At 40.6% G+C, this 26,589-nt stretch overlaps 2 long non-coding RNA genes across 2 annotated transcripts in view; both read right to left on the bottom strand.

Moving 5' to 3' along the window:
• LOC144218324 (uncharacterized) overlaps positions 1 to 26,589 on the bottom strand; it is a 70,453-nt gene that overhangs the window by 26,746 nt on the left and 17,118 nt on the right. The gene's annotated exons all lie outside the window — the stretch shown is intronic.
• LOC144218325 (uncharacterized) lies at positions 10,604 to 21,331 on the bottom strand. Its single transcript, XR_013331113.1, has 3 exons — positions 21,264 to 21,331; positions 12,129 to 12,236; positions 10,604 to 11,647 (listed from the first exon to the last, which is right to left on the bottom strand). It is a non-coding gene; the product is annotated as an uncharacterized LOC144218325 (long non-coding RNA).

Below are 26,589 nucleotides of genomic sequence, written 5' to 3'. Positions count from 1 at the left end.
ATAAAGCGCCCGTCGGCACCTGGCATGTTGTTTAAGACGGATAAATACGTATTAAATGCCCTCCTGGTAGCTTAGCCCTCGGTTCTGTCTAATGTCAACAGGTAACCTGTCAATTCAGCTGTGCGAGTTCATTGTCCGGGATTCTGTTAAAGACAACTGCTTACGCTTAGTGATTATAAGTCAGCTCTCTTTCTAGGCCTGCTTTCACTTCTAGAACCCTATTGCCTGGCCTCCGCGGCTTCACTGCCTCTGCAAAGGATGAGCTGCCACAGACTCTTCAAAGAATGTCTTTCAATTCTCTTGGCTGCTTTGTGTCTGGGAAGACAAAGGAATGCCCGAGCAGGGTCGGGGTGGCCACTCACGGCCCTCACCCGCGTGACACCCTGACAGAGGTTCTCTAACCTCTATTCTGCACACCTGTGCGTGAATGTCAGGCAAATTAGATACGAGCCACCCCTGGAAATACTAAGTGTATTAAGGCGCAAGTTCTGCTGAATTCACAGAAACGGAAAAAAAAGCCACTAGTCTAAAAGACGGTTCCTGACACAACTGTCTGTGAAGACTAGATACCAGAAGGTTTGTCTGCTTCGGGGCTGTGGGCTATGCGAAGGAGGCTGATGGGGACCCCAGGATTCAGGTAGTGGGTGGAGCATTTGGTGTGGGCTTGGGGGGCCCAGGTAAGAGAGGGACTGGGTCCCTTTCCCTGCGTACCCTGCGCTCTCCTCCGGCCGCGCCGCGTCTCTTCTGTCCTCTGCCTCCATCCTGTTCCCCACCGCGATCACCTCAGAACCTGTGGGACCCGGTGCAAAGTGAAAATGTGAGAGCCCTTGTTCAAAGCTGATTGAAAATGTTCAGGGCCCTTCTGCGTCCGGTGGGGCCGCGTGTCACTGCTTGGGTCCCCCTGTTGGCACAGCCAGCCCCGCCCCCCCTTTCTCTGCTGGGGCCTCATTTCTCACACATCTGCCTCTCCTTGGTGTGAGATGACACTTACCCCGGCCCTGCCCCATACACACATCAGGCTTCCAAACTCCCAGACGACGGGGGCTGCAGAAGTCTCTAGAGGCACAGCTGGAGTTTTCCACACCAGGAAATCAAGGGGTTTGGTTAAGGGATGAGCACGGGGACCTGGGGATTGAACTTGTTTTTCTGGCCGGCACCCCCTGGCTCTCCCCACTGAATCACCTGCCTAATGACTTCTCTCCTTCTCTCTTACAGTACGTTTTTCTTTAATGCCTACTTATTTATTTTGAGAGAGACAGAGAGAGCATGAGCAGGGGAGAAGCAGAGGGAGAGAGAGAAAATCTGAAGTAGGCTCCACGCTCAGTTCAATAACTCAACACAGAGCCCACCTCGGGGCTCAGTCCCATGAACCGTGAGATCCTGACCTGAGCCGAAATCAAGAGTCAGAAGCTTAACCGACCGCACCCTGCAGGCGCCCCTCTCTTATAGCAAGTTTTCTAATTAAATTCATTTGGGGGATTCCTTTTGTCTCTCACTCCACCTCACTTAGTTCTTAGAAAGAACAAAGCCCAGAGATAAAAATGGTCTTAAATAATCAGCAAATTACAATATTGAAACTATTTCCCCTTAAGGTAAGATCAAGACATCACCTCGTAGAAATGGAGGAAGGAAAAGTGGAAAGAAAAACACACACAAATTTCAGCTCTTGAAAAACTTGGCTTCATTAACCAGTATTTGCCAAAGCCTGTTGTGGGTATTAATGACATGGCAGAAAATAAAGCAAAGTTCCTCATCTTAAGGGCCCCATGAGGAAGTCAACTTGTAAAATGAAACAACAATAAAAAAGCTTTTTTAAAAAGCAGGCTATTGAAAAGCAAGGTTGGCGCCCGCGGAGCTGGCTAGATAGGCAAGTGAGTTTAAGGACTCAAGTTTCTGAACGGAAAGGTCTGTTTCTTTATCATAACGTGTAGGGAAGACAAGGACACGAAAATAACTATCAAGGATAGAAATTGATATCAAAATTAATATCAGTATAAGGCTTTCACATTTCACCTTTTTTTCAGTTTTAGCAGGGTAGGCTAGACGGGTATTATTGTTATTTTACAGGTGAGGAAGTTGAGATTTAGCCAGTAGTACAAAGCTGCAGAGGCAGAGTTTTTTCAGTAGCATTTTCAGTAGAAAAACGCTGGAATAAACGGGCGTAGGTGGAGAGGAGCGAGGAGAGGAAACTTGAGACGTTGAGGCGGGGTATTGCGGGCTGAAGGTGAAATCTCGTAGACTCGAGAAGTTGACAAGAATTGAGAATACTGCCGTTTTTTAACAGTGTTAACAACCACCGCTCGCTGAAACAGAATGAGTTTATTTTTTCAGTCTCCCCAGTTATTTTAAGCGGATAAACTTATGTGTATGGGCATAAATGAACCGGATGCTCGTGCCGCCAAGCATTCGGCTTTTTTGGAGAGGCAGTATCAAGCGTAGTTAAAAGCAGGAACTCCAAACTATGTGGGTTCAAAATCTGACTCTGCCTTTGACTAGTTCTGTGACCCTGACCAAGTCAGCTTTTGTGCATTACTTTACTCATCTGCAACAAAGGAGTATTAAACCTATTTATTATGAGGTATAAAAACGAGTTAATACATGTAAAATGCTTAGAACAGTGCCTGGCCTGGAGTAAGTGCTATTTAAATGTTTGCATAGTATTTTGTTAATATTTGATTCAGAGGTAATAGGCACTGTGACTCTTTTATAGGCTCCATTCTACTATTTTGTCTCTTCTTACACGGTTTTTTTTTCTACCAGAGATACATTGTAGTTTCAGTTGTACCACTTGTAATCCATGTGCTCAATAAATTACTTACATTTAAAAAAAAAAAAAAGCAGGCTGTTAAATTGTACATAACTGTAACATTAGCCTTATTTTTTTAATATTGCATTAAAATTTACCTAAATCGTCCCTAAAAAGTGATTTCATTGGCTGATGAAATTGCAGGTCATTTTATTTTTCTTATATTTTAATGTAGTTTTTATTCTTTATTACATCTGTAATACATATTACATTGATCATGAGACAAAAAAATTTACCTTAAACTTTATATTTTCATCACTAACAAATTGTGTTTTCTCTTCTGATTTTTTGCCATACTATTATTTATTTCTTTTAGTATACTGAACAGACAATATTGTTATTTTCAGGTGTACAACATAGTGATTCAAACTTTGTATGGATTGCAAAACGATCACCTCAATAAGTCTAGTTGCCATCTGTCACCATGCAAAGTTAATACAATGTTATTGACTATATTCTCCATGCTGTCCATTACATCCTCATGACTTTTTTTTTACTGTTTATTTATTTTTGAGAAAGAGACAGAGCACGAGCACGGGAAGGGCAGGGAGAAGAGGGAGACATAGAATCCGAAGCAGGCTCCAGGCTCTGAGTGGTCAGCACAGAGCCAGACACCAGGACTTGAACTCACGAATTGTGAGATCATGACCTGAGCCAAAGTCAGACACTTAACTGACTGAGCCACCCAGGCACCCCCCCATGACTTATTTTAAAACTGGAAGTTTGTATTTCATGGTACCCTTCACCCATTTTGCACCCCCCAAACCCCCTTACTCTCTAGCAGTCACTACTCCCTGTATCTGTAAGTCTGGGTTTTTGTTTTGTTCTGTTTGGGTTTTTTTTTAAGATTCCAGAGAGAAGTGAAATTCTATGACAGTGAGACAAAAAAAAATTGTGTTTATGCTTTATGACAATGTATAGAACTTTTATGACTCTTTTCCTTAAAAAAGTGATCTCAAATATGAATTAATTTGATAATTACAGTATTATTTACAATAATGAAAAATGAACCACATTTTGCTCAAAATCCTTTCTGGAGTGTTCTTGAATGATCTCAAAATGCTGCTACTACAATTTAGAGATAGTACCACTAGGTGGCACTAGGGAACCTCTGACTTGTGAGTCCAACTCCAAGATGAGCAGTCAAGCCTTCAGAGCCCAGTGCTGGTGGAATGGTCATTGATAAATCTTTCTCACAGTGAATTCGCAATTCCCTCCCCCCATCCCGTTTTTAGAAGTAAATTATTTTAGGGGCGCCTGGGTGGCTTAGTCGGTTGAGCGTCTGACTTTCGCTTAGGTCATGATCTCGCGGTTCGTGGGTTCGAGCCCAGCGTCGGGCTCTGTGCTGACTGCCAGCTAGGAGCCTGAAGCCTGTTTCAGTCTGTGACTCCCTCTCTCTCTGACCCTCCCCTGCTCACGCTGTCTCTCTCTCTCTCTCTCTCTCTCCTAGAAATAAATAAAAATATTAAAAAAAAGAAGTAAATTATTTTAAAAAGTAAATGAACAAAGATATATGTACACAGTAGCAAAAAATGTGAAACAACCCATATACCCATCAGAAGAGGACTGAGTACGTATATTTGATACTAATGGTGAAGAACTATATTGACATGAAAAGATGTCCATTAGATATTATTTTTAGCATCTAATGCCAAGCACTAATATGAAAGATAGTTTGTAACAATTGTGATTTAAAAGCGCATCCAGAATCAGATGGTCTGGGATCAAATCCCAACTATTAGCTATGTGATCTTGAGCAAGTTTCTTTTTTTTTAAATTCTTTCTAATGTTTTGTTTATTTATAAGAGAGAGACAGCATGAGCAGTGGAGGGTCAGAGAGAGAGGGAGACACAGAATCTGAAACAGGCTCCAGGCTCTGAGCTAGCTGTCAGCACAGAACCCGACGCGGGGCTCGAGCCCATGAACCGTGTGATCATGACCTGAGCCGAAGTCGGACGCTCAACCAACTGAGCCACCCAGGAGCCCATTGAGCAAGTTTCTTAACCTCTCTGGGCTTCATTTATAAAGTGGGAATGAAAGTACCACCTTACTGGGGTTTTGTGAGGATTCAATGCAGTATTTCAGGGAAAGCACTGAGTAGGGCCTGGCATATACTAAGCTCTTGGCAGGTCTTTGCTACAACCATTATTATATACAGTGATCTCACTGCTTCTTTACATATCCAATATACGTCAACACACGCATTTTCCAGAAGTCTAAGTATCAAAATGTTACTAACGATGATTATAATATCTGGGTGGTGAACTTACAGGTGATATTTTAATTGAAGCTCTTTATAGCTTGGGAAAAAATTCTGATGGTGGTGCTGTACGCTCAAATACAAGAGACCTCAAATGACAGCCGTTCATAACAGACTTCTTAAAAAACTGAAAGATTTTTAAATTTTCAAATTTAGTAACAAAAAATAATTGTTTTAAAATAGACTCCAGGGGCGCCTGGGTGGCTTAGTCGGTTAAGCGTCCGACTTTCGCTTAGGTCATGATCTTGCGGTTCGTGGGTTCGAGCCCCGCGTCGGGCTCTGTGCTGACTGCCAGCTCAGAGCCTGGAGCCTGTTTCAGAGTCTGTGTCTCCCTCTCTCTCTGACCCTCCCCTGCTCACGCTGTCTCTCTCTCTGTCTCCTAGAAATGAATAAAAACATTAAAAAAAAAAATTAAAATAGACTCCACAATGTAACTCTCTAATAATTTCCCTTTCTTCTCTTTTGTTTCAAATTGAGTGCAGCTCTCCTCTTACCAGAACTTTTTTCGACGGCGTCTTTATACCCACCCTTCATTCTAGCTTGTCCTTGTCAGGGGGCCCCCTTTTCCAGCCCACGATGACTTCAGAACCAGCAGCTACTGCTGCTTTCTCTTCCAGTCCCCCTTCCAGCCTCCCCAGTGGGCTAAGGGCTAAAAAGGGTTCCTCTTATTCTGTTCCCACTTCCTTTCTTCCTACCACAGGCCCCCAGCTACTGCCTGCCTGAGAATTCCCCTGATTAGGTTCACCAGACACACATTTCTCCCCCTTTATACTACCACTTCCCTTTTTGTTCCTTTTAGATGAAAAGAACAGCTCCTCCTCCACCTCCTCCTTTTTTTTTTTTTTNCGTTCCTGTCCCAGGGACCAAACAACTCCCCCGCCACTGCCCCTTCCTTATGTTTTCTCTTTGCAACTTTGCCAGTTCTTTCAAACCCCAAGATTAAAATGTCAAAACCCTGACGCACACGCGAACATTTTGTGTGGAGAATTAACAGCAAACCAAACTGTTTTCATAACTGCAGCCCGTGGTCCCAGGTTTTTCATCGCACCCCACTCCATTGTTAACAGAAACCCTGATGCTTGGTTACTGAATTCGCTAGCGTCTTACCTCTACGCCCACAGTGTCAATGCTAAGAACAAATAAATGGCCTTCAAAGAGTAGCCTCTATGTTTGAACGTTTAGGAGTCAGCTAATCCTTAGCCACAGAGAGAAGTCGAAACTGAAGTTGGCTCCTTCTGCGGATTCAAAAGGGATCCAGTTTTACCAACCCAGATGGTGACATGGCAGATAGTGATTCCGGCAGACAGCAGGTGCTTGCAGTGGCTTAGTGAATAAAGCGATGAGAAGGAACTGCCACTACACTTTTTTAAAGGGAAGCAAGAAGCAGCTACAAAATGTAATGAAAATGTATCTCATGGGTAAGGTAATAGTACAGTTTTGTAAGAAGAAAATACAGTAATAACTTCTGACTGTACTCTAATCAGCCTCAGAAATTTAGATTGGTTTTAAAAATAATTTTTACATCAGCTCTATGGTATTTTATGTCTCATTCAAAGATTTCTCTCAAGGATGGAGGTTGTTTTCTCTTTAATCCAAAACAAAGCTCCCCGGATGTATTCATTCATCAAACATGAGCTCAACACGGACGATCAGCCTAGGGTGGGGAGCGGGGAGGGGGAGGAGGAGGCATCAAAAACAAAAGACACACTTTCCACTTTCAAGGGGTTTATACTTTGCAAGCAGAATATACACATAAAATAACACAGAAAAATTTGAAAGCAACACAATAAAGTGTAACAATGTTGGGAGGGGCTTTGTTTCACCATCTTTAAACTGGAGTCCCCGGATAAAATACAAGACCCCCAGTAAAATGTGAATATCATAAACGACAAATAATTTTTAGTATAAGCATGTCCCGTGCTGAAAAGAGGGGAAAAGGGTATTTGTTAATTATCAGAAATTCAAATTAACTGGGCATCCTATATTATTGTTCGCTAAATCTGACAACACTGAACTTGAGGCGTGTAGAATACAAAAAGATCCTGACCGAGTGGAGTTGGTCAGATGAGCTTCCTACAGACTATGAGTTTTTAGCCAACTGTTGAGGGAAGCAGAAGACATTCCAGGTGAGGGAAGTGCATGTTCATGACACTGAAGTAGAGATGAGCAAGTAATTCCTGGTTAGGAAGGAAACCAGATTAGTGTAGCAGAAAAAAGATTTTCAAGATGGACAAGAGAACTGAAAACCACCAGTGTGAGTGGATCCATTCTTAACTGGATTTCTTTCTATGGAATTTGTTTAAAGAACAATGTTCCTACTTCCCAACCAATAAGATCTCTTCTTTTAGATGGGTATTCCCATTTGCATTTTGCAGTTACACATCCCAAAGATCAAAGGTGTCTTTGAATGAGATATATATATATATGATATCTATATCTAGATAGATAGATAGATAGTCTATTAAAACCAAATTCAACAGAGTAAACTTTAAAGATCAGTGATTCATGAATCAGACGGCATCAAATTTAGCAGATAGTAAGGACCTCTGAAATGCTATACAAAACAAAAGACTTGTATGGCTAGAAAGAAGGAAAACAAAGAAGTTATACCAGGTGAGCAATTGGTTCCTGCAAGGTCACTTTCCTTTAGGGGGTGGCCGGGGTTCATCTATCGGACAGAATACCTTACTGGTGCTGATCAGGCCATTCCTGATTGACTGGTTTAAGATTCCATTTCTGGGAGAGCCGAAACTGTAGTTAAGTCTCTGTTTGGTAACATGGAGTTTAGCATATATGACTCCATTTTGGGTCTGTTATCTTTTTCTCAAAATGATCCCAGTACCTGGTACCTGGAGTTGTTGCTGGGTGTAGTTAGTAGGAGAGGAGGAAGGAGAGGGATGAGTCCTAAAGAGATCTGCAAAATAAAAAGAGCAAGCCAGAAAGCCTGGAGCCTGGAGTCCACAGTATACTTGTTGGTGTAGGGAAAGGGGCTGGGGAGAAGAGAAATATTGGGAAAAATATCTCTTGCCCTTCTGCCTTTAAGTCTACATTTCTTGTATCTATCAACTCATTAACAAAAATCTATTAAAAGCTGCAAAATATATGGTTAAGTGAAGAAAGCAAGATTAGGTAAATTGTAAACTATGCTACAGCTCATATGAGAACAGAGCATACAAATATATTTGCTTATATTTAATAAATATATTTGATTATATTTTTTAAACAATAAAAGGACAACCATAAAGTAAAAACAGTAATACCTCCCTGGGGAAGTGGAGAAGAAATAAGGTAGAGAAGAAACAAACAGAAATTAGACTTCTTAAGATGGGTCTCATCTGGTAGATTTAACTTTGGAATCATGTAGATGTTTAAATAATTCATAAAGAAAAGCAATCCTTAAAATCAAAAGATGAAATGAAACAAATGAACATAAATGTGTATCTAGTTGGCCGCATAATCATCAGAAAGAAACATTCTAAGGGACTTTAAAACAAAGTGATTTGAGTGGCACCCTCTATGTAATACAGCCTAAGGATGAGAGGAGCTATTTAAAACAAACAAAAACACTAATAAGGAAATGTTGAAGTTTATACTGTTGGTATCTGAGATTGTCATGTGTATAATTTGGGGTAAAGCAAATGAGTTATGATGTGATGTTCCAACTTTCTTATTTCTAACATTACTGAGAAATGAGATTCTTGGTGTGAAGAAAGGAAGAAAATAAATTTAATTTAAAAAGGTTAAGTAAAAATCTTATAGTCATGAATTTGAAAATGATGCATTTTATCTTTAAAACAAAAACAAAAACTATTATTTCCCAGCTTTGTCTGATGAAAAGTTCTAGAAGGAATGGACAAAAACGTAGCAATGAGCACACTAGTGCCCAAATTGTGATCTTGAAATACTCTTTCCACTAAAAGGAATAAGGGCTTCTTATAAAGAACTCATTCTAGGGGCAGGAGAAATACAAGATGAGCTTCGAACATCTAGTCATACCCGACAACAGAGAGTATCAGAGACTATAGAGTTGAGTCATGTCTAAAGGGCTCTGGAGACAATTTAAAGGGGCTCCCATTGGGGCACCTGGGTGGCTCAGTCAGTTAAGCGTCTGACTTCAACCCAAGTCATGAGCTCACGGTTCTTGGGTTCAAGCCCCGCATCGGGCTCTGTGCTGACAGCTCAGAGCCTGGAGCCTGCTTCAGATTCTGTGTCTCCCTCTCTGTCTGACCCTCCCCTGCTCACGCCGTCTCTCTCTCTCTCTAAGAAATAAAACATTAATAAATAAATAAATAAATAAAGGGGCTCCCACTGACCAAAGATGAGACCATTGAGCATCAATATGAATTCTAACAGCAAAGGATTTAAATACATCAAATACATTTATTTCATTAGTTTATAAAGATAATAGAGCAAAATAAAACCTATTGGTCACTTGGAGCATACTAATGAGACAGCTCATTTTTTCGAATTGATAAAAGGAGATCATCAAGCATTTATCCTACTTTTCCTATATAAACTATACCCTGTATAACCAAATAGCATTCCAGCTAAGAAATGAAGAGTGAGTAATAGAATTAGAGCATCACCAGTCTGCAATCCCAAATGAATTAAAGGATCTAGGCATGAACCATCAATGGCTGCTAGCATTACAGAGAGAGACCTCCGGATGGGAGGGCCACATGGCCCATGAAAGTGGTCCTGCAGGAAACTCAAAGCTGAATCTGACAAAGCCTTCAGATCTACCTATCAGTTCGCAAGAACCATAGGAGACAAAGCTAAAAAGCTACACACTATGGGTGAGTAATTAACAAAATTCAGATAACCGTTTTTTTCCCCATAATTGCAATAGGGAAAAAACAAAGGCAGGTAAGAAAAACTATGGATTAAAAAGGATTTAAGATAGATTTAAGATAGATTGATAATCACAATGTATGGACCTTAATTGGATCCAGATTCAAACAAGTAAACGGATTTTTAAAAGTATGATCTTTATAAGAAAGTTAGGAAATTGAACAGTGGTTTGATAAAGAATTTTTCTTAAGTTTAATGCGTGATAATGGTATTATAGTTATTTAAAAACAAGAGGCTTTTCTTCATCTTTTAGAAATGTGTACTAAAATATTTACAGGTAAAAAGATACAAAATCTGAGATTTGCTTCAAACGAATCCTGGGGAAAGGAATAAGAAATAAGATGATCAGATTGGCCATAAAGCTATCATCACTGAAGCTGAAAAATGAGTACAAGGGGTTTCATTGTACTTTCCTTTCTACTTTTATACATCTTTGAAATTGTCCTTAATAAAAAGTTTTTTTAAATGTTTTTTATTTATTTCTGAGAGAGAGAGAGAGAGAGAGACAGCATGAGCAGGGGAGGATCAGAGAGAGAGGGAGACACAGAATCTGAAACAGGCTCCAGGCTCTGAGCTAGCTGTCAGCACAGAGCCAGACACAGGGCTCGAACCCACAAACCGTGAGATCATGACCTGAGCCAAAGTCAGACGCTTAACCAACTGAGCCACCCAGGTGCCCCATTAATAAAAAGTTTTTTTAATCTGTATTGCCCACTAATAACAGCTGCAATTCATTGAACACCTAATATGAACTTTTCTATTTGACCTGGATAACAACTTTGTGAGGTAGGTACTATTTTATCATGTCCATTTTAGAGATAAGAAAACTGAGGCAGAGAAGTTAATGAAGATATTAGAGTTTCCACATCCAGAACAAAGATTCAAATTCTCTACATTAACCACCACCCTGGAAGTGAGTTTTCTGAAGACTTCATAATGGTGCCGAACCATTGGAATGGTGCTGAACTACTTCATAATGGTCCCATGTCTTGGTTTACATGAAGTGAAAACAGAAGCTGTCCTTAGGGACAGGTGACATCCGGATTTCAGTCATTTAAAAAATGTTAAATCTTCAGGGCGCCTGGGTGGCTCAGCCGATTAAGCATTGGTCTTCAGCTCAGGTCATGATCTCATGATTCATGGGTTGGAGCCCCACATCTGTGCTGACAGCTCAGAGCTCAGAGCCTGGATCCTGCTTCGGATTCTGTGTCTCCCTCTCTCTCTGCCCCCTCCCCCACTTGTGCTCTGTCTCTCGCTCTCAAAAAATAAATAAACATTAAAAAAATTTTTTTAATGTTAAATCTCCAAAATGCGTAGCAAAATTCATTAGTGATAACAACAGCTTGTGCAAGCTATGCCAAGGAAAAACGTATCTCTACTCCTGTTCATAATAAAAGCCTACTGAAGCCAACACATTATCAAAAAAAAAAAAAAGTATTTACTGAGCCTTTCAAGGAATGAAAAAGCAGACATGATACATATAGACAGGCAAAAAGACAAGTGGTCCTTACAGGAATATGAATTTGAATGTAAAAATTTGGACAATGGAGAACAGTCTGCTTCTTAGATCCCCAGAGGCATGAAGTTTGATCCAGTTCCAGCAGCCATCAGAAGGTGCCAGCAGTGGCCACCTGGCCCACCTGGAAGTCCATCTGGAAGACGGGGAAGTGCTGGCCACACACTGGTCAGGCTGACCCCAGCGCTGGCTAGTTTGTTCATTTCTGTAGTACCTGCGGAGCCACGAGGTACAGTTACTCAAAAGTGACGGCAACTTCAAATTCATCCCCAACTTCCAAGAAATTAAAGTGTCTCATCGAGATAGTAAAGGGGACTTTCCAGCAACAGAATGAGTCAAACTCAGAATGACTTACTACCAAGTTTTTAAAAATTCGCCCGGAGAGCCTCCCTGGTCTAATTTAAGGCCAGTACTCTCTTTCTCCCCGAATGTAACTCAGGGAGGCTATCTTTATCATTCTGCTTGTATCTAACAACCCAGACATTAAGTGCCTGACATGGATATATAGCTTTGAGGTTGAAAACCGTTATCTCCCCTAACCATTCTGTTCTGGGAGGAAATCACTTTTTATACAGCAAGAGACCAGCCTAATTCTTTACTCTTTTCTGAGAAACAAAGATACAATATTCACAAGGATCCTTCAGACACCAAAGATAAAACACTTGATCATAAAAAAGGTGGATTTTAAATCTTACCAGATTCATGAGGGAAGTGAGTGTGGAATAGATTTTCAATAGCCCTTTCCCCATCTTGAAAGATAAACAGCCAGAGTTGTTTTATCACAGTGTTACTGAATTTCAAGCCTGTCACATGGTAATAAGAGGTAAGGGGGGAGAGAGAGAAAGAGAGAGAGAACAGAAAATTCAGAATCTATCACTGTTTAGTGCAAATGCTCTCATAAAAAATAAAAACCTTAGGGGAAAAAAACCCACACAGATTCTCAAGGGAATTTTAAAAAGAAAGAACAATGAAATTGTTAAGAAATTTAGAAAACATGTAATAATGTGAATATAAGTAAATTAGGAATCAAAAACTATTGCAGTAGATTTTCTATTTTAATCATTTTTTTTTTTTTACTAAAGAAAGTGTGTCAATATTTTGTACACAATCAGAGGGATAATAGATGTTGAAGTACTCAAGGAACACCAAACTCATAGATACAGAGAACAGGTTGGTGGTTGTCCGAGGTGGGTGGTGTTGTTGGGTGAAGAGGGTCAAAAGGTACAAACCCAGGTATAAAAGGAATAAGTCATTGGGGCACCTGAGTGGCATCTGACTTTAGCTTAGGTCATGACCTCGTAGTTCATGAGATGGAGCCTCGCACCGGCTCTGTACTGACAGCTCAGAGCCTGGAGCCTGCTTTGGATTCTGTGTCTCCCTTTCTCTCTACCCCTCCCTGCTTGCGCTGTCTCTGTCTCGCCTTCTCTGTCTCAAAAATAAATAAAACATTTTTAAAAATCCTTTAAAAAAAAAGAATGAGTCATAGAATATAATAAACAACATAGAGACTATAATTAACAATACTTCGGCGCCTGGGGGGCTCAGTTGGTTAAGCATCCAACTTCGGCTCAGGTCATGATCTCACGGTTAGTGAGTTCGAGCCCCACGTCCGGCTCTGTGCTGATGGCTAGCTCAGAGCCTGGAGCCTGTTTCAGATTCTGTGTCTCCCTCTCTCTCTGACCTTCCCCTGCTCACGCTGTCTCTCTCTCTCCCTCTCAGAAATAAATAAAACATTAAAAAAAAAAAGCAATACTGTACTGCGTATTTGAAAGGTTTTTTTGTTGTTTATTACTTATTTTTGAGAGGGGGAAAGAGAGAGGGAGAGAGAGACAGCACGCACACGTGAGCGAGCATGAGCAGGGGAAGGGCAGAGAAAGAGGCAGACACAGAATCCGAAGCAGGTTCCAGGCTCTGAGAGGTCAGCACAGAGCCCAATGCGGGGTGTGAACCCACAAACTGTGAGATTGTGACCTGGGCCGAAGCTGAAGTCAGATGCTTAACCAACTGACCCCTGAAAGTTTCTGAGAGTAAATCTTAATAGTTCTCATCACGAGAAAAACAATTGCCACTATGTATGGTGAGTTAAGGAGACTTTCCTGTAGTGATCATTTCACAATACATACAAATACAAGATCATTGTGTGGTCACTGGAAACTAATATGTTAGGTCAATTATACCTCAGAAAAGATGAGACTAAAAATGTGTTCGAGTAACACAGTGATGGAAACAGTCCACAGTAGGGATAAGCACGTGTCGATCAATGTTACGTGACACGCCAGATCCTTTCCCCTTTGATGACCCTCAGAGAACACTGAAAAACATGCGGGCTCCTGAAAAGGGACAGAAAGTCAAAGAGTAAAGCTGCCCCTCTTAACCAACCTGCCTGGACAAACAGATGTTGCAAGGGTCTGTGTACATTTACACCACGGCTTGAGGCAGCACAATGACAATGTTGTGCAGCCTGACCCTTGATTTATTAACATAATCCATCCTAATAAAAGAGTTTTCCCCTCAGGAGATCGGTGAAGCACCAAAAGGGTTACCATTCACAGTAGTTATGACAAATTGCCACTTCACCAAAAATGTGTGTGCACAGATTTTTATTACTTTTTCCCACATTACATCGTAATCATTTGTATGCATGTTTGTGTCACCAAGAGAAGAGATTCTATTTTGGTTATGTTTCTCTGTGTGACACACAGAAGTACCCACACAGAGAAGGGACTTGAAAGAAGAGTCTTGGGATAATAGGGAAATGGACATTACATCCTTCTGTGAGATTCTCAGACCCTCACCCTGGCTTGGCTCTCCTATCACCCCCAGGATCCTTCTATTCCGTTGCTCACAGCAATCTCTCTCACCTGGCAAATGACTAAAGACAAGTGTTCAAGAGGCTTTCCTGCCCTCATTACCCAGTACTTTAATACCTGCTCTCCACCAGATTCACTGTGTCCTGATCCATAGCCTTTTGAAAGTGGCTATATTCCGTCCAGGGGTATTCTGGGAAATGTTTAAAAGCCAGTTCTCGTGGCAGGAAATGGAGGAACAGACGTGACATGTAGCATTTGCCAATTTCTGATATTAAATCTTAGTCTCAATTCAATAGATGAGAAAACTAAGACTCAAAAGAGATTAAGGAACTTGCCCCAGGTCACTTAGCCAGTGATACAAAGCCAGGGGTTGTTTTGTTTTTTGGTTTTGGTTTTGGGTTTTTTTTTTTTTTTTTTTTTGCACTGTACCGTGGTATTAACCTCATCAAGAATGTCCATGTGGTCAGATGACAAACTAAGGGACTAGCTGCCACAACTAGTGAATGTACTGGGCAACTAAGATGAAATGTATCCTGCTGTGACAGAAACTCGATTATAGTGCCTTACAGAGGATTCTCTTACTCATATACCAAGAAGTCGAGAAGGAGGCAGACCGGGCCTCAGGCGTTTACTTGAGAAAGTTCTCAAGGCCTCAGCTTCCTTTGGCTTCCTGCTCATCAATCTTCAGGATGTGGCTTTCTTCCTTATGGGCATAAGGAGACCCCCCAACACCACCTCCAGGTATTACATCTGTGTTCCAGACAAGTAGAAGTAAAAAGACACTTATTTTCTAAGTGCAGTTCTTTTTTATAAGGGAAATAACCACTCTCCCAGAACCACCATCATGTGGCCTTTTGCTTACATCTCATTCTGTATATTCCATTCCAGAATCTCTGGAGCATTTGTAACTAGAGGGGGCCTGAACAAGGTCACAAGACCATCCCTGGTTGCAAAGAATCCAGGGAATGATGTCTTTTTAACTGGACACAGTAACGTTCTAACACAATGGAGTCTCTTTAACGAAGGAAAAAAGGAGGGACTGAACATGAAAAAAGAAAGCAGTGGTCATGACCTCCAGTGATCCTCAGAGCAGCCCACAGTTTTTCAGAGTTGCAGAGAGAACGCAGTAGGAGCAGAGAATCTTCAAATGAGAATTCTACCACTGAACCACCAATGCTCATTAGATTCTTCAAATGGAAAGAACTCTGAGATCATTGATCTAGTCCAATTTCCTGCCTAGTGAAGGAGCCACTTCAACAATTTCTCTAACAAATGGTCATCCAGCTTCTGTGAAAACAAACAACATAAGCGGTGTCCAGATGCTTGACTCTTACATGCAAGAGAACTGGGCTCAGGGCCCTAGCAACAGATTGCCTAAAGAATTGCGGTCAAGTGGCAGAAAAGAAAAATGTAAAAAATGACGTACAGTCTAACTAGAAAACAAAGGGGAATATAAAGATGTAAGTGAAATAGTGCAGAGTTCAGTGAGTCCCAATCATACAGTAAAAAGCTTTCCATCTTCCTAAATCAGATGATAAAAAGTTGAAAAAATAATTAAGGATGAAATCTAAAAGTTGCCTAGGGGACACATGATGAAAGGCGTAGACTTGCCCCTCACCACTCCCTTCCCCCCACTGACACAGCAGACAAGTCAACTGTCAAAGGAACCTCAGCAAGTTAACCTGTGGCTGTGGTAGAATTATCCTGGTGTGTAGCACTCAAGTCCTGGCTTGATCATCTAACTCATTAATATCTAACACAGTGGTTCTCAAAGTGTGGTCCAGAGGTTCCTGGGAGTATCTAAGATCCTTTCAAGGGGCTCCATTAGGCCAACTTATTTCATAATACTACTACCAAATTATTTGCCTTTTTCTCTCTCATTCTCTCACTAGTATACAGTGGGATATGCCAGGAAAATATTTGCAAAATTGTAAAAATAATGCCATTTTAATTTTTTAAAATTTCTTTGCTTTGGAAAAAAACAGGGGCTCCTTCCCATAAAAATGCACTCTTTATGTTAAAATGTAATGGGTTTAATATTGTTTTTTAAATGAAGCAAGAAAAATATTTTTTTAATTTCTCAGATTTAATTTCGATTATAGTAAATACCAATAGTTATAACTACATAAGCAAAAGTTTTCTGCAGTTCTCAATAGTTTTTAGTAGTATAAAAGGATCCTGACACCAGAAAGTTTGAGAACAACCGATCTAATTCATAACCCAATTGCAGGGTGGGGGTTAAGAACCAGTAACCTCAACCCAACTGAGATGGTAAATCTGTTCATTGGACAAATGACTCTGTAACACTAAGAAGACACTGAAATAAGAACAAGAATGGTAAGTAACCAAATCCATTATTCATTCTTTTGTGTTAAGTTTGGGAATAAGCTTTATAAACAATCAATAAATTCTTTGTGTGTTTGAATTTAAGGTGTTTGAAAATGCTTAAGACAATCTGATATATTATAGAAATTGTTATACTAACTCTATTATTTATTGAAATTTTCATTTTTCCTCTTATTTTAGAATGTGTAACTAAATTTAATTACATTTACAAGAAGTATTTGAAGACTTAAGATATACTACACGTAGAAACATTTATTGTCTGGGGCGCCTGGGTGGCTCAGTCAGTTAAGCTTCTGATTTCAGCTGAGGTCATGATCTCACAGTTAGTGAGTTCGAGCCCTGCATCCGGCTCTGTGCCTACAGTTTGGAGCCTGGAGTCTGCTTCAGATTCTGTGTCTCCCTTTCTCTCTACCCCTCCTCCACTCATGCTCTATCTCTCTCTGTCCTCAAAAATGAATAAACATTTTTTAAAAAGTGTTTTTAAAAAAGAAATCTGTATTGTCTTAGTCCATTCAGGGTGCTAACACAAAAATATCATATACTGGATTGCTTATAAACAGCAGAAATGTATTTCTTTTTTTAATGTTTATTTATTTGTTTATTTTTTCTTTATTTTGAGAGAGAGAGAGCAAGGGAGGGGCAGAGAGAGAGGGAAAGGGAGAATTCCAAGTAGGCTCCACACTGTCAGCACAGAGCCCAACATGGGCCTCCATCCCACGAAACGTGAGATCATGACCTGAGCTGAAATCAAGAGCCAGATGCTTAATGGACTAAGACACCCAGGTGCCCCCAGAAATGTATTTCTCACAGTTCTGGAGGCTGGGAAGCCCAGGATCAAGTCACCAACAAATTCAGTGCCTGGTGACAGCCCACTTCCTGGCTCATAGATAGCCATTTTTTTTCTGTGTCCTTACATGGTAGAAGGGGGGTGTGTGTCTCTCTCTCTAGCCTCTTTTATAAAAGAACCAAACCCATTCATTCAATCCCATTCACCTAATCACCTAACAAAGGCCCACCCAATACCATCACCTTGGGATTTAGGATTTCAACATATGAATGGGGGAGGGGGGGTTTCAAATAACCATTCCATACTATGTGTATGTATTTAGATTTATATGTATTAGATTTATATTTAAATGTATTTAAATGTATTTAGATTTATAAGAGTTGCTATTAAATGCTTAGAAAGATTTTGCTTGATTCAAACCAAACAAAGCAAAATGCCCCACTTTTGCACGTTGAGATATTCACATACATATGCCATCGTTTGCCAATTTTAAAATGCACTTTTTTCTCCTCATTTTAACAAATTGGCAACCTGAGTGTGTCTTATGATCCTTGTGATAAGGCAGCATTGGCAGCGTTTTTCCTTCTGTGGAAATACATAAAATAATGGTGCACTTACGACCAATGGCATCATAGATCTGATGCTATCGCATTAAACTTGTAATAATAGTGCAAAATGTTTAAGGAAACCCAACAAACTAGTCTTATTTGGGGGAGTTTAATCTGTTGAATTTATAAATTAATGGAGCATTGATTTTAAAAGCAAGGAAATGTCATTTTTCTTTATTTTTACAAAAATTCACCAGGTTTCTTAATAAAATAACAAGTTGGAATTAGCAGCTTAAGAAAAAAAAATATTTCCAATTTATAATTTTTATAAGTCGGACATTAATTACATACAACAAATGTGGGCAGTCCTTTCCACACACAATACCACTGTGAGATCATAAAAAATACACATATCGATCTCTGCTCCCAGTTTCTGGCACAGAGCTCCTAAAACCCTTGTGGATTCCTAAGTAGTAAGGGGACTACCAGTATCTTTTGTTCTCATGAGGTGACTCTGGGTGGCTCCTGGGTAGGGCCTGCTCACCAGGAAGACCAAGCCATGATTAGAGGCTTGAAATTTTCAACTCTACTCCCCACCACACACACTTCTCTAGAGAGGGGAGAAGGGCTGGAAATGCGGTTAATGATTGACCATGCTTACGTGATGAGGACTCCATAAATCCTAAAGAGTATGGGATTCAGTGAGTTTCTGGATTGGTGAACAAATCCATATACCGGGAGGGTGACGCGCTCTAGCTCCATGAGGATAGAAAGTCCTGAGCTCGGGACAGTCCCAGACTTCGCCCTATGTCTCTCTATATCTGGCTGCTTATCCCTTACCATATTCCTTAATAAACTGGTGAGTGTAAGTTAAGTGTTTCTCTGAGGTCTGTGAGCCAATCTAGCAAATAGTCAAATCCAAGGAAGATGAGGTCATGGAAACCTCCAATGTGTAGCCACATCAGACACAAGTTATGGATGGCCTAGACACCTACTACCTGTGATTGGCATTTGAAGTGGGGAGCAGCTTTATGGGACTGAGTCCCTAACCTATGGGAGCTGATTCTATTTTCAGGAAGATAGTGCCAGAATTAAGGAAACACCCAGCTGATGCTGCAGAGAAGTGCTTGGCGGGAGAAAACTCCCACACATTGGTGACCATAAATGTCAGAAATGCAGGTGCCTGAGTGGCTCAGTTGGTTAAGCAATGGACTCTCAGTTTCGGCTCAGATCATGATCTCGAGGTTCGTTGGTTTGAGCCCCATGATGGGCGCTGCGCTTGGGATTCTCTCACCCTCTCTGCCCTTTCCCCACACACGATTTCTCTCTGTCTCTCTCAAAATAAATAAATAAGCATTTACAAAGAAGAAGTGTCAGAAGTGAAGTGTTCTGTGTGAGTGGTAAAGGAGACACAGAAGGAAAGGGGCTGTTTTTTTCTCATACAATCACCCCCAGGGACAACCAAACTCAACTAAATTCAACCAAACTCGAAGGACATTACAGAATGGCATACAGAATGAGGGTAACAATCTCCATGCAAAGGGTGAAAAAGTACACATCCGTGGCTCTATATACCTGAAATATTTTATTTTATTTTTTTAAATATTTTTATTTATTTCTAGGAGAGAGAGAGAAAGAGAGAGAGAGAGAGAGAGAGAGAGAGAGACAGTGTGAGCAGGGGAGGGTCAGAGAGAGAGGGAGATACAGACTGAAATAGGCTCCAGGCTCCGAGCTGGCAGTCAGCACAGAGCCCGACGCGGGGCTCGAACCCACGAACCGTGAGATCATGACCTAAGCGAAAGTCGGAAGCTTAACCGACTGAGCCACCCAGGCGCCCCACCTGAAATATTTTAGTAGCAAACAATTTACTTTTCTGAGTGCTAAACTTTGGAGTAAGTCAATAGGTTAATGGTGATCAGCTTCACACACATTCATGAACTCTTTTCCATAAGAAAAATGCTATGTACAAGGGGTCCATCTGCAGTTGGTAATCTGTCCGGGGCTTTCGGAGGTTATCCTAAGAGAATTGTCATTGGAAGCACTGCTAAGACAGAGAAATGTCTTCTCACTAAAGGAAATGCTCTGACTGCAATGGTATTAACTACCAAATCAGTAAGTGTGCAAGTGAGAACACCTTATGTTACGTGTATAAAACCCTCAACTTGTCCATGGTTTGTGTTACCTGCTGTTGAAGTTATGGAGCTTGATTCTTTCTCTGTTCCCACATCCACTCAGGAAACAAACCCTGGTTCTTCCTTTCCTGTGGCCTGACTACATGATGGCAGCCATGAGAACAGGGAGGGGAGCAGGTAGGTACAAACTCTCCCCACAAGCCCACCCCCCCCATTCTCATTGCCACCGTTAAACCGTCCAGCCTTTATCCTCTCTTATGGAACACCTTCTAAATATGGGAATATCTATAAATTAAAAATCTAAGAGTGAGAGGCATCTCTCTCTTGATTAATGTAGGACTTAATTTAAATAAAAGCCTAGTTTTGCCTTTCTGAGGTCGTGCCTTTTGCCATCAGCAAATGGCTGAAGAGGTGACCTGGCACCTGGATGTGGAAGCACTTAAGGATCTTGCTGGGTTTTTGGGGCCTCTGGGTGGCTTAGTCGGTTGAGCGTCCGACTTTCGCTTAGGTCATGATCTCGCGGTTCGTGGGTTCGAGCCCCGCGTCGGGCTCTGTGCTGACTGCCAGCTCGGAGCCTGGAGCCTGTTTCGGAGTCTGTGACTCCCTCTCTCTCTGACCCTCCCCTGCTCACGCTGTGTCTCTCTTTCTCCTAGAAATAAATAAAACATTTAAAAAAAAAAAAAAGAATCTTGCTGGGTTTTTGTAGCACCCGCCCTCTAGTCTCCTGCTGGAGTCCTTCCAGTGTCCATCAGATGCCCGTCCTAAAGCCATCAGAGCAGCCCCTGGGGCCACCCACGCAGTTTTTCTTAGAATGACCGGCTCAGCCTCTAAGGCCGGTGTCAGAACCTCCCCACGGGGACTTCACAGCCAATCAGCTGTTCCTTCTGGCTCCTTTTCAGTCCCAATCTGCACTCTATTTAAAGGGCTGAAAGTTAAAACTGACCCAAAGAAATAGCTAGCAGGTGACAACAGCTAAGCCCTGAGGCTTTAAATAGAATAAGAAAGATGTGCCTAAGGAGAAGCTTCCCTCAAGTGTTCCTATGTGGTAAAAGGAATCTTTCAGGAAAGTACTCTGTATCACTTCTGATTGCCAATGAAGTCACTGCCTGGTGGTAGCCAAGTTAAGGAATCAGTGCTTTGCCAAGAGACGGGTTTCTGTCATTAGAACATATGGGAAAATACCATTTGTTGTGCCAGAGAAAAATACCTTGTTGTACAAAACGAATGAGAGGAATAGATCTATTGATCAATTACTATTGATCAATTACTATTTCATCTTATACTAGTGATTACTGAAGTTCAGGTACATAATTCTTCCACAAGAGATTTCAGTTCCTAAAGAGTCCTCCACAGGCCGATCCCTAAAAGGATGACATGAGACAGAAAATAGGGGTTAACCGGCAAGTTCACTCCCCACCTAAAAACATTCATATTTTTAAATAGTTAAAAACACTTAAGTGACCTTACAAAACCAAAACACAGCTGCAAGTGAATCTGGCACATATATGCTTGCTGGCTCTTAGGTTAAGCAAAGAGATTATAAAAATCAAAGCCTTGGAAATGATGCTGCTCTTTCATTGTTTGTTTGTTTTTTAACTATGTGGTTTACTTTGAGACACTATGAATTGACTCTGCTCTGAATGATGAAGTGATACACTTTGGTTATTCCTCCCACTTAAACTTTTCCCTGTTCTATTTTTCATTGCTTATATTTTTTACTTTGCCAGGTTATAAACCATCACATTGTGATCTGTAACTGCAATACTCCTACTTCACCTTTGTCCTTTTTAAAAATGGATCCAATCCTAAATTCTTGATCTTCATTCATTTCTGTGGCAGGATTTCAATGTCAAATGTGTTTTATTTTGTTTTGTTTTGTTTTGTTTTCCCAAGAAAGTCTCTCAGATTTTGTATCTCTTACACACCAGATTGTAAACACTACTTTCCAAGTATTTTTCCGTGTTTGAGAAAGCCTGCTTGCTGACTTTATAACCAAACAAGTTTTGACTGGGTCCCACAATTTCTTGTCCTCAGAAGTCTATAAATAGTATTCCATCATGTTCTGGCTTTGAATATTGCTGAGAAGTCTAATGCAATCCTAATTTTTGCTCATAGCTGACTTCTTTTTTCTTCCTGAATAGCTAAAGATTTCTTTTCTTATTTGTTAATTTCAATAACTTAACCAAAGTATGTCTGCATGTTTATTGTGCCGTATCAATTTTTTCTAGCATATTGAGTGCTCTTATAGCTAAAGATTTCATTGGTTAATTTCAGGGAAAGTTTCTTTTATTACATATTCTAACGAGCTTTCCTATTCCATTTGTTGTCTGTGTTGGTGGATCTCTGTCCTCCATACTGCTTGCCTTCTATGTAAGTTAATTTCATTGCCCCTTTTCTCTGCATTCACTGATTATTTCACGCATTTCCTCCATTCCACTAATTTTATTTTCAACCACTGTCTCTCTTGTTTCCTTGTTCTTCCTAAATAATTTACTAGATCTTTCACAGTGCTCTTTGAAGTAGCAACTAGTTGGGGCGCCTGGGTGGCTTAGTCGGTTAAGCGTCCGACTTTCGCTTGGGTCATGATCTCGCGGTTCGTGGGTTCGAGCCCCGCATCGGGCTCTGTGCTGACTGCCAGCTCGGAGCCTGGAGCCTGTTTCAGCCTGTGACTCCCTCTCTCTCTGACCCTCCCCTGCTCACGCTGTCTCTCTCTCTCTCCTAGAAATAAATAAAAAAAAACATTAAAAAAAAAAAATTGAAGTAGCAACTAGTTTTCTTAGCTATGAAATGTCCCTGTTGAGTTCTTTCTGTTATTTTATTATCTCATTTTAGGGCCTTAGTTTTATAGAATTATGGTATCATAAAGTGATTCTGTACCTTAAAGCTCTCTTGGGGAATCTTGTTTATTTGAAAAAGCTGTATTTTTATTATTTTAAAAACCATTCTCCCCCTTAAAACATATCTTTTTGTATCATGTTCTTTCTCTCATTTTTCTTTTCCTTCTCTTTCATCTTTTTAAGGTGTTTACGTACTGCCATGCCATTTTTTTTTTTTTTTTTCATTTTCATTTTCATTAGCTAGCTCTGTCCTAACTTCTTATTTGGTCTGGTATAAGGCTTCCACTTTATTTAGGACCAGTTTGTCTGCCCCATATGGAGCTAGTTCAATGTATTGGAGTTGCTTTCAATCCACGTATCTTTAGCTGAGGGCGTGATGGGAGGCATGTGAGTGAGGGCAGACCCATACTAGGTAGGGGGAGCCTCTAATTTCTCCTTTGGAGTCCAGTTAAACATCTTATACCAGTGGCCCCCCCCACCCAGCTGTGGAGATAAGCCTCTCATTCATCCTACCCCCACCCCACTCCAGGGGCCTGGAGAATCAGAAGCTATAGAAGCCCTTCCTGCCCTTGTCAAGGCCCCATGGAGGGAAGTCGGGTCAGTTACACTTGAAACGTTTCCCTTTACTTACCAGGGCTACCTACTTACTTCCTCAGACTGCTTCTGTCCACAGTGGATGACACTAATACAAATGCTCAGAGTTCTCAGTACTGCTCCTGGCAAGTAGGTGTGAAGAAAGGAGCCACAGCACAACTTGTCACTTGCCTTAGCCATCACTCTGAAGTTTACACTCAAGTTTATGCTGGAAAGGTGTTCTCCTTTGTTCGTTCATGGATTGTTGCCTTGTTTTGTTTTTTCACTACTTCTGTTCATTTCATTAGATTTGAAGGAAAAGTATTTAATCTGACTTTATTTTGCTATTTGTATTCAAAGGTCACTTTACCCTTTCAGTTGTCAAATCTTATAAACTTACAATAATAGGTATATAGAAAATATCTAGAGAGATATTGCTGCTACATCATTTGTTATAGAGTAAAAATTGTTGATCATACTGTTTATTGCTTTTGGGTAGTTAAACATTCCTCAAAACTGCTACTACATAATAGTTAAGAAGAAGCACAGTCTAATGGGATGCCTGGGTGGCTCAATTGGTTAGGTGTCTGACTTTGGCTCAGGTCATGATCTCACAACTTGTGAGTTCGAGCCCTGCATCGGGCTCTGTGATGACAGCTCAAGCCTGTTTCGGATTCTGTGTCTCCCTCTCTCTCTGTCCCTCCCCTGCTTGTACTCTGTCTGTCTCTCTCTCTCAAACATAAATAAACATTAAAAATTTTTAAAAATTAAAAAAAAAAGAAGCACAGTCTTCAGCCCCCAAACTCTGGAGTCCCATATACTTATATTCAAAATCTCAACTCTACCTCTCATTAGTTGTAGGATATTGGGCAAGTTCCTTAACACCTATAATTCTCAGTTTCTGTACCTATAAAAAGGAGATGATAATAATACCTACCTCATGAATTGTGAGGATTAAAAAAAATAATGCACGGTGAGTGTTTACCATAGTACCTGTTACTGAACCCATCTACTTTCCGAGTTCTGGGTTGGGCTTCCCTTTTCCATGATGCAGACCATGCACTAGGAGTTTTTAGAATTGAAAGGAACTTTAAAGGTTATCCAAACCTCTAATATCATAGAAGATGAATTAAGATCATGAGAAATTACATCAGAAGTAATAGTATACTTATTTCCCAATACCCTAACACTGGGATTAGACCCATAGTCAGTAGATATGACTGTTCTGATTATGGGGAGGGTGTATTTCTCATTGTAAGTTTTTAACCAGGTATCTAGTTGATTAAAAATATTCCAAAATCATTTCAGCAGGACCCGTAACAACAACCTAGGACCTCTGAATCTACGTGCAGTGCATTTCCCATTGATTGATAGCTTCTCATCCATTATTAAAGGTACTATCTTTAATCCCATAAAGGCTTATAAAAACATTTATACATGAGGAAATGTGGTTATTTTTTTAAACTTGTTTGGGTTAGATAAAGAGACATATCATTAAGGATCTGTACCATTCATAAGATATAGGCCTCTCATAGAGATAAGCTAACCTCATCAAAGTTATAGTGAAAAAGCTCTAACCCAAATTTATAATTCATCATAATATATCTATTTAAAGATCAAAGGATTGAAACTGCAGTGGTATTAGAAGCTAAAAAATTATGAATAAATTATGAAAAAATTAAGATAAAAAATATTCCATTTACTAAGCCACAGTGAATGGGACAAGCATAATAATGTATGTTGTGTCCAATCCAAACACCCTAAGCCTAGAAGATGTCAGAGCAGGAGCAGCCTTGGAGAATATGTTTCACTGGATGAAACTTGTGTGCCACCCCTACTTTTCTGCTCCATAGTCACAAGGTACCTGCCTCTGTACAATGTAATTCCCAGGCCCTGCCCTCCTCAGCTTGTCCCCCGCAAAACAGCCCCCAGTTAGTCACACTGTACAGTTTCTGGCATACTTATTCAAACTTCTCTTAATCCCAATGTGGCAAACAGTTGATCAAATAAATATGTCAGTTATAAATGATTATGAGCTAAAGAAAACTGGTGATACAATATGCCGCTCTCTTGCCCTCCCAAAAATATAATAGACGGTAGCTTTCAGAGACAATGTCTTCACTTTTATTATTTAACTTGAAGGATTGTTTTTAGTGGTAGCAAATTCATGCCACTAGAGCCAAAGGAAGCTGTAGTATTTCATATTTGTTAGTGTCCCTAAGGGCATAGTAGACTACTAAATGAAATATAAAATAGAGGCGGGGGGGACTTGGAGGACTCCTCAAAGAACCCCACGTGTATGGCTATTTAGTTCTGGTCTGGGATTAAACACCTCAAGCCATTGTGGCTCTGGTGTTGAACAAGATGGCCACCCCAGTCATTCCCTCACCACTTGCTGAGGTTCTGAGGCCCTCAAATGGACCAGAGCAGAAGAGTATCATGTGACTCTTCTCCCTTCTAAAGTGGAGTCCCTGACTCTTTCATTAATCTTGTTCTCCAGTCTACCAGAACCTATGCTTTCTAACACTTCCCTTGCTCTCAGGCTGTGCTCTTGTTCCTTTCTCCAGGCAGATTGACAGCGCCACACCAGAACGGGATACTAGAAAATGCTGCTTCCCTTGAGAGCAGCTCTGGTTAAAGTAGAAACTGATGATGCCTGATGACCAAGTCTTCCTTGTACACAAACTCAAAAGTACATTTGAAGGTTGAATAAGTGTGTTATTCTAAATAAATTCAAAGGCCAGATCTTTGAAAATCAAACCATAAACTTGCAAGTTATAAGGAGAGCTTCAATTACTGTGACCCATAAGTTTTATAAAATAGCTAATTATACTATATCTTTTAGACTTGGTTTTTGACAACATACTTTCAATGTTTTGCTAATGATGCATGGTCTTGCCTCTTTCTTTCCTTCACAGTTGAATCCACAGTCAACCAGCTTAGTACAATGAGCATTCATTGGAGACTGAAGAGTCACACTTTTGGCATGTCATATCTACCTTTCTATATTCCTTAAGGGAATAGAATCCTAGGTTCCAGCTGAGCATATGTCCCACCCTCCCTTGTGGCTAAGTGTAGCTATCTGACTAATTTCTGACCAGTAGAATGTGAGCAGAGGTGGCA

This window comes from Crocuta crocuta, unplaced genomic scaffold (genome assembly GCF_008692635.1).
Source record: "Crocuta crocuta isolate KB4526 unplaced genomic scaffold, BGI_CrCroc_1.0 scaffold39, whole genome shotgun sequence".
NCBI lineage: Eukaryota > Metazoa > Chordata > Mammalia > Carnivora > Hyaenidae > Crocuta > Crocuta crocuta.
The sequence above is the reverse complement of the archived record's forward strand: the minus strand, read 5'-3'. Positions and strand labels throughout refer to the sequence as shown.